We start from the raw sequence: 14,466 nt of genomic DNA, 5'->3' as shown, positions 1-14,466 counted from the left end.
AATAAGTGGGAGACTGTCGCGTTGCGTTCCAAAGCGTGGAACGCACGGAAGCCGGAAATAGTATAAAACATCCGGCATAGCGCCGGAGCTCACCACCGCAGCATGTGTCAGCTGCGTCATAGCGCATCGCCCAGGTCGTGGAATCAGGTCACGTACCACGTGACCCACAGGGACCAATGTGGAGCGAGCAAGGCCTGCGTTCCACACACCCGGAACACAAGCCAAAGTCCATACAGCATACACTAAGAAGTAGCACATCACCGCAATCACTTGGTTTGGGTTGTGCGTGACACGAAATGACGCCGCCCATAGTAATTGCGGTGATGTGCTACTTCTTAGTGTATGCTGTATGGACTTTGGCTTGTGTTCCGGGTGTGTGGAACGCAGGCCTTGCTCGCTCCACATTGGTCCCTGTGGATCACGTAGTACGTGACCTGATTCCACGACCTGGGCGATGCGCTATGACGCAGCTGACACATGCTGCGGTGGTGAGCTCCGGCGCTATGCCGGATGTTTTATACTATTTCCGGCTTACGTGCGTTCCACGCTTTGGAATGCAACGCGACAGTCTCCCACTTATTAAGTGGTTAAGTCAAGTTGGGCTCCATATCCATAGTCCATATGTGGATTAACCTAAGCCGGTGAGGTGGATACTACAGTGATTGTGACTGACTTAACATATTTGGTATGTGTTTGCTTGTTGCTACGTTAATTATGGTTGATTGGTTGTTACACATGTGCTTTCTATTGGCATTTGGGAGGGGTATATAGGCTGGTCTGGTGTGACTGTGAAGATACCTGTCTTTGGTGGTGTCTGTGCAGTTTGGATTTTCTATGTCTTGACAAAGGTCCAGGAGGACCAAAACGTCGACCTGATTATCGCTTGAAGAATATGTGAGCTTCAATAAAAATGTTTTCACTTTTCCAGTACTGAGAGTGCCCATCTTTATGCATGTTTATATATATATATATATATATATATATATATAATATATATATATATAGGCAAACGCAGGGGGGGTTTCTGTCTGCCTTGAAACCCCCATCCCCAGCACACACAATGACCACAATAGAATTAGTAATATAATAGAATGTTACTAGCACTGCATGTTCTTCTCAGTAACAAATGAAATGATTAACACCACCTGTGGATCTTTTAAAATGTCAGCTAGTAATAAATATACCTGTGCACCAACTAGGACATGTGGAAAATATGCACTGTCAGGGGTGCACTGCTATAGACCATCAATAGGGTTAATTATTAATACTGTATAATAATACACTATCCAGTACATAAGGAGACCAATATGTACATATATATGTCCATGGCAGTGCTAGGTTCCTCTGCTGCTCCCCCAGACTCCCAGACTTGCTCCAATGTTCTGTAATGATGACCACATCTGAAGAAAAACATTCTGCTCAGACTTGATGGAGCTACTGCCACATCTAATGGCTTACTGTGATCGCTGGTCCTGCGTATGCTGGAATTATGCAACACAATATACTTTGTATGTAACATATTAAAGCTGATTAAGTACTAATTCTTCCCTCTTCATGGACTGGTCAGACTCGCTCTAAAATCAAGCATTTGGAACCCCCCTCTAGAAATCCTGCGTTTGCCACTGATATATATACTGTATACACACAATGACACTACTAGAAGAAGTAAAAGGAAGGGATAACCTACGCATAAGGATTTCGTCCAAAGATTTAAAACCCTCTTTTTTTTCCAGGTATTCTAATGCCTCCATCTTGTCCAAGGAGTGGGCATATTGGCAGATGCTTTCCCTAGCCTCAGGTGCTGTGAGACAGTGGTAGCAGCAACAACCTAGCTCCACTCCACAGAAATTAACAGGATGTAGAGAATTAGGCAGCCCTTATGGACAATGTGCTGTACTGTTATGTTGTCCAGCAGCTGCTCTGTGTCCTCCTGTAAAAACAGAAAAAGAGTGTTGGAGTGTAAATTTACTAAGATTCGAGTTTGGTCGAGATTGCAATATCGGGTGAGTTTAGGCATGTTTTTCATCTTGCAAATTTACTAAAGACAAACTTTGGTGAGTTTGGGAGAGAGCTCTTTAATCTCACTTGTAAAACTCGGGTGAGATCGCAAACTCAAATCTTCTCACCATGAAAAAGATGCAGTTTGCAAATTTACTAAAATTCAAGATTTGAATCTTGGGTGAGATTACAGCAAACTCGCAGAGAAATTGAAGTTTCAAACACTCACCCTCCTGAGATGCGAGTTTGCCAGAAACATACACAGATCAGTGTGATTTGTGTATGTTTCTGCATGTGTAGTTAATGTATAGTGTTTTTATTTTAAAAAAATTACGTAGGGTCCCCCCCCCAAAAGCCATAACCAGCCTCGGACTGGTCAGCCAGTCCTGCTTCCAAAAATGACTGGGAACACAACGAGTAGGCTTCCCCCGTAATTTGGGAACCAGCACATGGCTGCAAGCCCAATGCTGGTTTTAAATATAGGGGGAAAAGAATTGCGTAGGGGTCCCCCTATATTTAAAACCAGCACCGGACCCAAACCGACCTGGGTGTAATGCCACAGCCAGGAGACCCTATTACCGGGTCTCCATGGCCAAAGCATTCTCACCCCAAGCCGGTCAGACATTATTGTAGTTCAACAAAACAAACTGTAAGGGGTAAATTTACTAAAATTCGAGTTTGGTCGAGTTATTTTTTTTTTTTATCTCGATTTGCATCACCGAATCTCAGCTGATTTTCCCAGACTCTTATTGGCTGCTGCACCCAGGGCCGGCGCCGGGCTGGAGCTCACTCATGAGCTCCGCCTTCCGGTTACCGCACTGGGTTAAGGGAGCGATGTCATGATGTCTCTCCCACAGTGCCAAGCAGGACGGAAGCAGCAGACAGCGGTGGCAGGCGCAGGAGCTGGGATTCCAGTAAGTCAATTATGTGTTGTGTGTGTCTTATGTGTAAAAGGCACTACTGCTGGGGGCACTGTATATTGGGCACTACTGGGGACACTATATAAGGGGCACTATATATTGGGGCACTACTGGGGGCACTGTATAATGTGCACTACAATAGTGGGCATTGCCTAAGGGGCACTACTACTGGGGGCATTGCCTAAGGGGCACTGCTACTGGGGACACTGCATAAGGGGCACTACTACAGTGGGCACTGCATGAGGGGCACTACTACTGGTGGCATTGCATAAGGGGCACTACTACTGGGAGGCATTAAGGTGCATATGGAATGGAAAGGAATGTTTCCAGAGTGACGAGAAACAGTGGTGTGTCATGTTGACACATCCAATTATTTATTTGTCACGCCCCTTGTGGCATATGGCCACACCAACTTTTTTTGCGCACGTGTGCCTTTGGCACGAGCACATGGGAGGGGTGTCGTCTCCATTTTTCATCTTACCCTTGACTCCAAATACCCTAGTTACGCCACTGGACAGGTGAATCTCATTTGTCTTAAAAAAAATCTTAAGAGTAAAGGGTGTTGTCTCATCTTTATTACATTGTTATATGGGGCATAAAGATATAGGCTTCTCCTCATAGAAGGTGCGATAGGTGTCCTACTGGAATTGTAGACTGACCTCCAATCTGTAGCAACTCCAAGGACTACTAAGTTATGTGTGTTGTATGACAATCGGATGCCTGACATCCTACAGTAGTTGAAGATATTTATAGTTTTATGTTTATTTTGCCATGGTTATATTGTAGAATATTCACATTAATATGGCTACTGAGTTGCCAACTGTCTATATATGTGACTATTTTCCGGTTTTAGTTGTTTTTTTTTGCAGTGGTTATATAGACACTCAACATTAATCCTAAACTTTCCTATTGTGGACATTTTTCATATTAATTTTTTTTTATATTTTGCAGGTCTCGACATTTTACCGGTGTATAGTTTTGATTGTCAACATTTTGATTGTCTACATGATGACTATATCCAGTGGTGCAAGTAGAAAAATGGTACTGTATTAATAAAAAAGGGGTGGGACCAATCAAAATGGGGGCGTGTCTCATCACTCTAGGAGCATTCCTCTCCATTCTGTTCCAAATACATCTTACCTATATGGTGGTTTCTCTGCAAGAAACTGATCCTCCCTGGGCAGACATCTGTCTTCAGTCGTATTCACTATGCATGTAGGAGATCACATGGTCCAGAAGATGCTGTTTTGTGTGGGAATATAACCAATGTCATCATCATACAACAGAGATTCAACCAGACTCGTGCGTCCTGTGTCACCTACTGCCGCCTGTGTTCCCTCCAGCCTCAGGCATCTTATGTCCAGGGGCGGATTGGCCGTATAATTCATCGGGAATATTCCTGGTGGGCCGATGGTACTATGGGGCCGCCTGTTGCATGTAGCCTGCAAGTACAATGCCCTCATGAGAGGCAGTCAGCAGGCATCTGTCAGCGGCCCACCCGCTGAGGAGCTCAGAGCTACTGACATTGCAAGAACAGGCAGCCCTCTCGCGAGTCAGAGCTCCTGCCTCCTCTGGTCCCCACCCAGACAAAACTGCACTGCCACAGACACGCTTTAGAGGCAGAGCAGTCAACGTCCGGGTGCCTGTTCCGGGTAAGTGCTGTGATGTGCAGAGAAGAAGCTGATGCTGGGAATAGGGTGAGGGGCTAGCAATGCGATAGCATTCATTAGCATATATTTGCAGCAGACTTGCATGCGATTACGTAGCTGCAATAGCGATAGCAATCCATAATGAATCAGGCCCTGTGTACTTACAGCGGTAAGGTGGTAGGAGGTACGGCGTGCCAGCTACGAATTTTAAATGGTATGCCGTACCGCCCCATATCGCTATACTTGCACCGTTGATTACATCCCTTAAGGGGAACGAGTATGAAATACCGGCAGTCGGGATGCCTACTGTCAAAATGGTCGGTATGCCGACAGGGGTCAGGTAACTATACTAACCCTCCCCCCTTCTCTCCTTAACCCTTCCGTTCTTGTTGCTTAGCCCTCCCCATTAGTGCCTAAACCTAAGTTTCCCCCCTTCATGCCTAAACCTAACCCCTAAGTGCCTAACCCTCCCCAGTGTTGCCTAACCCTAACTTCCCCCAAAAAACCTAACCCCGCTATACTGCCTAACCCTAACACTTCCCCGCGGTTAACAGCTAAGACGCCCCAGCTTACCTCGTTTGGGATGGCGTCTATCTACATTCCCGCGTCGGGATTAAGATAGGCATCGGTATTTCTATGTAGCGCCTCTCCAGGCGACGTGGGACTTTGGAGAGGTAAGTATTAGAGATTATGGGTGCAGGGTGTGCAGTGTGGGCCCCACTGGACCGAGGGGCCTGTGTGCACCGCACACTTGCACCCATTATAGATATGCCCTTGGGTAGCGGGGAGCAGAGAGTGGGCAGCGGGCAGCAAGTAAAATGCCGCTGGAGGGCTGCTGCGCATGGCCAGCCACAGCAATGCCTCCTCCCATGGGCCTTTGTGGAGTCCAGGACCAGCAGCCTGCGCTGACTGACAACTGCAGGGGTGGACCGTGGACACAGCTGCATTCCCATCTTCCACAGTCAGCCTGGCAGGGGGAGCTTTGTAAAATTGTAGTTTTGACTAAGGCCCTCATTCAGAGCCGCACGTTACCAACAGTACGCTCGTTGCGTTCCGATGTTGACTAACCGCGCATGCATCGGTGTTACACTGCGCATGTGCGTACGGCAGATTGCGAGCTTTTTTTCTGTCGTTCCTAAAATAGCGTACAGGAAGTGACATGTCAAATGTGATTGACAGAACAGGGCGTTTTTGGGTGTTGACGGGGGTGGAGATGGAAAAACGCAGGCGTGGCGAGGCGTTTTTGGGGCGTACATACATTAGCAGATGCGAACGTCAAATGTGTTCGGACCGTCACATACGTCACTGGAACATCCTCTTTCCCTTCAAAATGCTCGCACAGTTTAGGGTCTGGATTACTCGACCACATTGGCGATGGCCTTCTCCTCCGTCCCGGGACTCCATGATGTTGCAGCGATTAATCGCGGGTGGTCACAAAAGCAATTAGTGTTGTATTGAAAACCGGCTTGGTATGTGTTTGGAAAGCAGTTTATTGGGATAGCACAAAACCGTACGCAGGTGGAAATCATACCTGCTAATGTCAGGATTACACAATCAATTGGCGTACATTTTTGGGGGGTTTTTTTGGCCTCAATTTGTTGTTTATGGCCTATTGTGACAATAATGTCATCATGTTTTAATTAGCTCCCCTTTTTTTTTTATGTGGAATTTGCATCGTTATGTGATTTTTTAAACGTTCCTTCAAGAGGCCTTTTTTTTTTACAAATGAAATGGTTTTTTGTGTCCTTTTTTGCCTTTAGGGCCAGGATTAAATGTAACCCATTTGTACAATAATGTCACAATACAATGTCAGATTTTTATCATAAATTTATTGTTTAAACACAAACCAATTGGCATAATATTTTGTTTTCTTTTTTTCTGGCAAAGATACTTTTTATCAAAAATAAATAATCAATAACTGATAACATAAACGTACAAAAATAAATTAAAAACATTTCACAAGAAAGGAGAGGGAAGTTTTGACCAGAAAGGAATATGAGCCAAGCACAGAAGGAGTGTGGGAAAAGTCGCCATTGCTGTCACCGTTTTTTCGCCCATTTGGATGGGGGAGGGTGGGCGCCAGACCGGGTCCGGGATGCCATCGGGCTGGCCTGTCCAGAGGCAGATGTTGTGGCCTCTGGACTAGGCACAGGGCAGGGCACATTTGGAGGATTGGCTGATGTTGTGCCAGAGGTGGAGGATCCTGATGTTCCGGCAGGAAGGGAGGTCGGCTCCACCATGTGCTGGCGAACGAGCTGCTCCAGGGCATCGGCGATGCGGATGTTGGCCCTGGTATTTTCCGCCAGGGCCTGACCAATGGTCACGTTGGCCGCAGCATTTTGCTCCAGGGCCTCAGCCACCCGTATCAGACTGGCGTCCATCCTCTGCAGAATCTCCGTATGGAAATCCGATTTGAAATTGAGTTCTGTGAGGAGGCCCACTGCCTGCGAGGGGGCACGCCCTGGACTGGCTTCTGCAGGGTCCTCAGCCGGATGTACTGGTTCCTCCCCTGCAGAGCCAGCAGAAATTCTGCGGCCAAGGCTTCCCTCTGGAGCAGACTCATCCGCCTGTGTCTGTTTGAAAAATGAGAAAAGAGTCACATTAGAATCTACATATTGGCACAATAGCATTTCAGAGTTGGTGACATCACAATACTTACCTGGGCCAACATGAGGAGCCGCAAAGTCTGGCATGTCCGTATCCATGTTGGACACGCCAAACACCTCCACAGGCTGCACACACCCCTGTGCCAGCTCTTCTAAATCCGTCAACTCCAATGACACAGGGGTGGGACCCCCACCTGTCCCCCTTGCATGCCTAGCCCTGTCCGCGAGTTTTTGCTTTAGGCGATATTTGAAGTCGCCCCATCTGTGGGGAAAAATGGAAGCCATTATCCTTTGGTTTAAAATGGGGTTTGTTTTTAGGGGGGGCAAGGGTTTACTTACCGCCATTTGACATCCCGGGCTAGACGGACATAATCACCCACTCTATTGACAGCAACGGCTACCTCTTCCCACATTCTCCACTTCTGGCTTAGACTCATATTCCTGTCTGCCTGTGGCAGGATGTCCACACACTTCTGGATCAAAACCTCCATCTCCTTTCTTGTGAAATGTGGCTGCCTTTTTTTTTTGCCCGCTTTGGCCGGAATACTGGGCCCAGCAGCCTCTTCCATGTCATCCTCCTCACCTATTTGTGTAAATTTACAGAATTCACAAAATCACAACTTGCCTAATCTTATGTTTCAAATTAATCGTTGATAGAAAATGCATGAAAGACTTACCGCCTGACTCTTGTGCATTTTTTCCCTGGTCTGTCGCCATGTCTGAGGTCCAAACAAGAAATACACCAGAATTTGAATGTGTTTTTGTGACGTATTTATACATGCGTCCTTATTTTGCGGCCGCATCATTGATTGTGCGGCCCTATGATCCCTCCTTAATTTGTGCGGGAAACGAAACACTATTTATGGCTTGGTGTGTCTCAAGTCGAGGTGGCGTTTTTGGATTGTTGGAGGTTATCTTGGCTGGAGTTTATTGATTGCGTAGAAAGGAGTTGGAGGTTGGAGATTCGTTTGTTGGTTAGATTTGCGTTTTTTTTTCCGTTCTCTTTGTTGGTTTATATTTTTGGGACCTCGTTTCTTGATTTGGTAAGTTTTGTGAAGTCTAACTTTTGTTCAATTGTTGTTTCATTGTGTTTCGTATATTTTGTAATTTTTGGATCCCTAATTTCTTCTATTTTAGATTTTGTTTATTTTCGACCCCAAAGACCTTTTGATTTTGCATCTTAGATATTTGCTCTTGGTAAGTCCATTTTTTATCTTGTATTAGCGAACTAATTAGCGCATTTTTAGTAGTTACTCTTGTGACTTGTATTAGCGAACTAATTAGCGCATTTTTAGTAGTTACTCTTGTGACTTGTATTAGCGAACTAATTAGCGCATTTTTAGTAGTTACTCTTGTGACTTGTATTAGCGAACTAATTAGCGCATTTTAAACAGCTTAATAATCATTCTAACTTTTTGGTGGTTTATCTTTCGCTTTTTGAGCCAACATTTCGACCCGTTTTGATGTACTGTGTTAAATGTCACTTTGCGGTTTTGCTAAATGGGTGTTTGGCATATTTTAACTTTGGTCTAGCACAAAATGTATAAACAAAAATGCACAGAGTGAAATGTGTCAAGTAATTTTGGTGTTTATTTTCAGTTTGGACGTATCATGACAATACCCCGGCATGTAAGCAGCAATGGATGGTATCATCAAGCTAAGTTGTTTTAATATAGTTTTGGGGTGGGTCAAAAGCCTTACTTTGAAATCTTTGAATTTCAGGTTGATCTGGGGCGGATTGTTCTGGCCATGCTCCTGGAAGCCGACCAACCTCAATCTCATCCCAGGCGTAGGCATCGTAGGCATGCAAGGCCCCAGATATTTCGAACACGTGTCACCCTTTTTGGAATGCCCGATGATGAGGTTTTAAGACGCTACCGTCTACCTCCCAAAATCATCATAGACACTCTCTCATTAATAGAAAGTGATCTTGAGCGGCAAATTGACAGTCCAACAGCAATACCACCACTGACGCAATTTATGGCGGTGTTACATTTCTGTGCCTCAGGATCGTTTCAAACAATGGTGGGAATAGTGGCGGGCATCTCCCAATCCTCCTTTTCCCGGATCCTGAGGGCAGTGATGGAGGCACTTTTCAAGCACCTCCATCATTTTATTCAAATGCCTTTGGATATGGGTGCCCTTAGTGTGGCCAAGGCCAATTTTTACCAAATAGCTGGCTTCCCACACATCATAGGGGTTGTGGATGGTACTCACATACCACTTCAGCCTCCAGCACGGCTGGAGGCAATATTTAGAAACAGGAAACACTATCACTCCCTGAATGTAATGGTGGTATGTGATGCCTCCCTCCAGATCCTGTCCCTGAATGCTAAATTACCAGGAAGTGCACATGACTCCTTCGTCATCCGGCAATCAGGGATATGGCAGAAATTAACCAACCTACAAGCTGGTGATGCGTGGCTTCTGGGTAAGTGGAGACCTTTAGTACATAACAATGTTAAGCTTGATACACAGTGTTCCTGATGTTGTCTCTTATTTTTCACAGGAGACAGTGGATACCCTTGCATGTCCTGGCTGCTCACTCCTTATTTGGCTCCCACACCAGGCCCACAAAGTGAGTATAATTCCGCACTTACAGCCACCAGGCAAGTGGTGGAGCGCTGTATCGGCCTTTTAAAAGGCCGATTCAGATGCCTCCACCGCTCTGGTGGCGAGCTCATGTATTTGCCGGATATGGTGTCGAAAATTGTGGTCCTGTGTGGGATATTTCACAACATCGCCATAAGGAGTGGTGTCCCAATGCAGCCAGAGGATGCCTTACCTGAGGATGGCCCCCCCGAGGTTGGTCGGAGGTCAGTATGTGGGGGGGCCATACGCGATGATGTGGTGGCCAGATTTTTTAGGTAAGTTTGACCCAAACTACAGTGTTTATACCTAATGTGTTTGTGTTTGTTTGCGAACATCTAATTTATTTTTATTTTTTCAACCATCTTCTGTTTGTTCACATAATCTTTGCCACTCCAACGCTCACTACTTCCTGCTACCCTTACCAAACCTGGATCTGGTGATTTTGGGCATATATTCTGGAACCCATATCGCAGCGCCATGTTTGTGGAATCATGTTGGCATGGTCCTTCGTCAACCAGTTCTTGATTGTTTTTTTTATTTAAATATTTTATTTGTATGTGTTGTATTTGAGATTATCACTGTTTTTTTTTTTTGGGACTGACCACTTTGATTTCTCATTTATGTTGTGAATAAATGTTTGGAGAGTGAAATGGTCTTCCTTTTTTTGGACGTTAACAGCAAGTGTAACCAGGTTAACACACCTTACATTTGACTAAGGGGTAATCCAGTACTGACACCAGTTGATGTAAACTGAAATATGTTTTCAGGTTCCCAACCCAAACCAAAAGGAAGCCTGTCCAAACCTTTGGATTTTGAAGATTGGCCTAAGCAGCTTGCACACCAACTAGGAACCTGTAAAATGTCGAAATATCTAATTGACACTACACCTAAAAAGGGAAATGACATTGTTACTGTTATGTGTTTCTTGTGGCTGTTTAACATACAAATACAAAACACAATCTAACTTTTAAAAAAGGGAAATCCTTGCAGGAACAGTCTACTTATGTCAGGGAAAACTATTTTTGTTTTGGAAAAAAAGAATGAGCCAGAACGTATATTAGAACTAAAAAATTTATTTAGAAAACGAAAATAAACAAAAAAAACTACTGGCGAAGGATGCCAGACAGCCGGTCAAGGCCCACAAGAATGCCAATGACATGTTGGCGCATCTGGCCAACACAATCGTCCACCTCTTGTCGACGCCTCTGTTCCTCTGTGGGTGAGAAAAGTGTGTGGATTAATAAAACAATAGGGAATCCACATTAAAAAAACAAAAACACAACGAAATCACTCCTAAACCGAAAAAAAAAAACCAAAACAAAAAGGGGGTGCTGCCAAAAATACAAGGCCTATGTACAAATTCCCACAGGTGTGATATGTGTATGTTGAAATCAGCAGGAAGAGGTAAAGGCAAACTGCTAAATCACCAAAAGTAAACCAAACAAGCACGAATAAAGGCACGACACATGATTACATACAAACAGTTTGTGGTTAAAAAAAATGTGAAAGAAAAACATACCGGGAGCCAAAACGGGAGCTCCGGAAGTCCCTCCATGTTCCTCCTCGGAGGAGCCTTCATTCCCCAAAGAACGGGGAGGGGTAATGACGGACTCCGGGGAGGGGGTAATTGGAAGAGGGGTGGGTGGAGGAGAGGGGGAAGTGGGACGGAGGGGAAGGAGGCCCGACAGTTCCGGGAGAGGGTCTTGGAAGGCTGGGGAGGAGTGGGGTATAGGGGAAATATTTGGGGTGGAGTGTTGGCTGGGGGTTGGGGATAGTGGCCGGGAACGTCGTCTGGCCGGACGGTGACGGCGTAGTCTTGGCTGTCCTCCTAAAATATGTCAAACAAATTGAGGTTAGTTTCTGGGCAAATCCGGGGCCCAAATAAAAAAAAAAAAACCACTAACAAAAAACATGCAAATAGGAGTAGAATGAAAAAAACAGAAATAGAGGGAAAACAAGCACACGCTGATATGAGGACAAATAATAAATAGGACAGACAGGAAAACATGCACACGCAGATATGAGGACAAATAATAAATAGGACAGACAGGAAAACATGCACACGCAGATATGAGGACAAATAATAAATAGGACAGACAGGAAAACATGCACACGCAGATATGAGGACAAATAATAAATAGGACAGACAGGAAAACATGCACACGCAGTTTGCCCCACAAACACAAACATGAAAACCACAATACATAACACTTACTTTCCAGGACCTGCATGCGAAAGCATGCCAGCAAGCGGGGCGTTCGCCGTTGCAGGTCTGACCACCTGCGCTCCAGCTGCCCGATGTTGCGGCGTGAACCCAAGGACCGCAGGCGGGACCGTGCCTCCGCATACGCGGAGCGCTTCTGCCGGTTGGTGATGGGTGGAGGCTGGCTGGTGATACGGCGATCCATCACCTCCGTAAGCACCAGCAGCTCGCGCCTGGTGAATGAGGAGGCTCTCATGATGGCAATGGAGTTTTTCATACAAAACATTTTTGATAAAGTGTGCAAAAAATTTCTGATTGGCTAATGTATTTTGGAAATTAACAGGAGCAATTTTATTGGTTAGTGTATGAGTCATGTGTTCAACAGGGCCAGAAATCTCTGGAGAGTTATGATAGGCTTGATGCAGTGACATGCGTTTGCAAATTTAAATAAAGAAATGAACCCCGGAAAATATGCGGGGATCCACACCAATAGAACAATTGTTTAATTGTGGTTCACATGTTTTTTGAACAATAAAAGCGAATGTTCCATCCGTACGTATTCTGCGGGTAAACACAAACACGGACAAGAGTAAAGTTTCTTGCATTGTGTTGAAAAAAAAACAACAATTAAGCTAATTGATACATTGATTGGCATGATACGATTGAGGGAGGTAGGCAGAATAAAGGAGCAGGTAATCGACATCTGACAAGGCCACTTCCGGTTTCACTTGTGCGTGCGTTCCCTTCAAGCCATTTCGGGGATGTACGCTCGCTATTTCGCACGCTCGTTAGTTAGAGGAGGGGTCGTCTGAGTTTAGGGAGGAATTTTAGATGCGAACGAAAATACGAGCGAGCCATTGAATTTAAATAATTTTGTACGTACGCCTAACGTACGTGCACCCGCTTGCGAGTGGGTCTGAATGAGGGCCTAAGTCAGCTCAGCATGTATGTGTGAGGGATGCTGAGCTGAATGTTATTAGGGGTGCTATGTGTGAAGGGTGATGGGTGTTGCTGGTTCAGCTGCTGCTGGGTGAGGGGTTCTGTGCTGGGATCGGGGTGATGTGCTGGGTTCAGGTGCTGACATGCTGTGCTGGGAGAAGGGTGTTGGGTGAGGGGTGCTGACATGCTGTGCTGGGAGAAGGGTGCTGGGTTCAGGTGCTGACATGCTGTGCTGGGAGAAGGGTGTTGGGTGAGGGGTGCTGACATGCTGTGCTGGGAGAAGGGTACTGGGTGAGGGGTGCTGACATGCTGTGCTGGGAGAAGGGTGCTGGGTGAGGGGTACTGACATGCTGTGCTGGGAGAAGGGTGCTGGGTGCTGACATGCTGTGCTGGGTGAGGGGTGCTGACATGCTGTGCTGGGAGAAGGGTGCTGGGTGAGGGGTGCTGACATGCTGTGCTGGGAGAAGGGTGCTGGGTGAGGGGTGCTGACATGCTGTGCTGGGAGAAGGGTGTTGGGTGCTGACATGCTGTGCTGGGAGAAGGGTCCTGGGTGAGGGGTGCTGACATGCTGTGCTGGGTGATGGGTGCTGACATGCTGTGCATAATCATTCATTATTATGCTGGAGGATTGAGATGAAAAGGGAGAACATTGCCTGCCTTATAAAAGATAAGTAGTTTTTTTATTGCTTACTTAATGGCATAAGGCGCCTAGGCAGGATTCACAATTATTTATATTTTTTAAAGATTTATTTGGGAGTGAGTATACACTCCTTGGGGTATCCAGCTAGGGTAGGCTAAGCAAACTGACATAACTTTTCATTCTTGCACATTTGGCTGGAAGCATGGGTCTCGTCTCTTCCTCTCTCTGGATCCCATGATGCTGTGCTTCATAAGGATCCTCCCCACACATGGCATATGTGCACTAATGACATCCCTCTTTAGCCTCCAATAGTAAGTAGTCGCCAGGACAGCCCTTTATTATTATTATTATTAACAGTTTCTTATATAGTGCAGCATATTCTGTTGCGCTTTACAATTGTAAACATTAATAGAACAAAACTCGGTAATAACAGGCAGATATATAGGTAGGAAGGCCCTGCTCGCAAGCTTACAATCTATATCGCATGTCCCTTCACTAATTTCAAATAAGTTTGGAGGAGATTATATTACATAGACCCCATAAACTCATAGGATACAGGGGATGAGCTACTGCCAGGAAGTTGGTGGTATGTTAATCTGAGCATGATCCAAAGAAAAGCATAGATGGTTCCCAAACACGGTCCTTAAGACACCCCAACAATTCCGATTTTAGAGATATCCATGGTTGGGCACAGGTGGTTAAATCAAATTGACTGCGGTACTAATTAAAGGCCTGAGTCAGCAAGGAACGCACAGGAGAGAGTGCACGCACCCGTCCGACTGTGAGAATATGCTAAGGCATACGCACGGAGACAGCAGCACAAGATGCAGACACCCAGCGGCATATTAAGCCACCCATCCCCCTTTACTCAAAGCCTGATCAGTACACAAGATAGCGCAAACATCGGTAACTTCGAGAA

The sequence above is a fragment of the Taudactylus pleione genome, unplaced genomic scaffold, assembly GCF_031769625.1.
Source record: "Taudactylus pleione unplaced genomic scaffold, aTauple2 ptg000080l, whole genome shotgun sequence".
In the NCBI taxonomy this organism is placed as follows: Eukaryota; Metazoa; Chordata; class Amphibia; order Anura; family Myobatrachidae; genus Taudactylus; species Taudactylus pleione.
The sequence above is the reverse complement of the archived record's forward strand: the minus strand, read 5'-3'. Positions refer to the sequence as shown.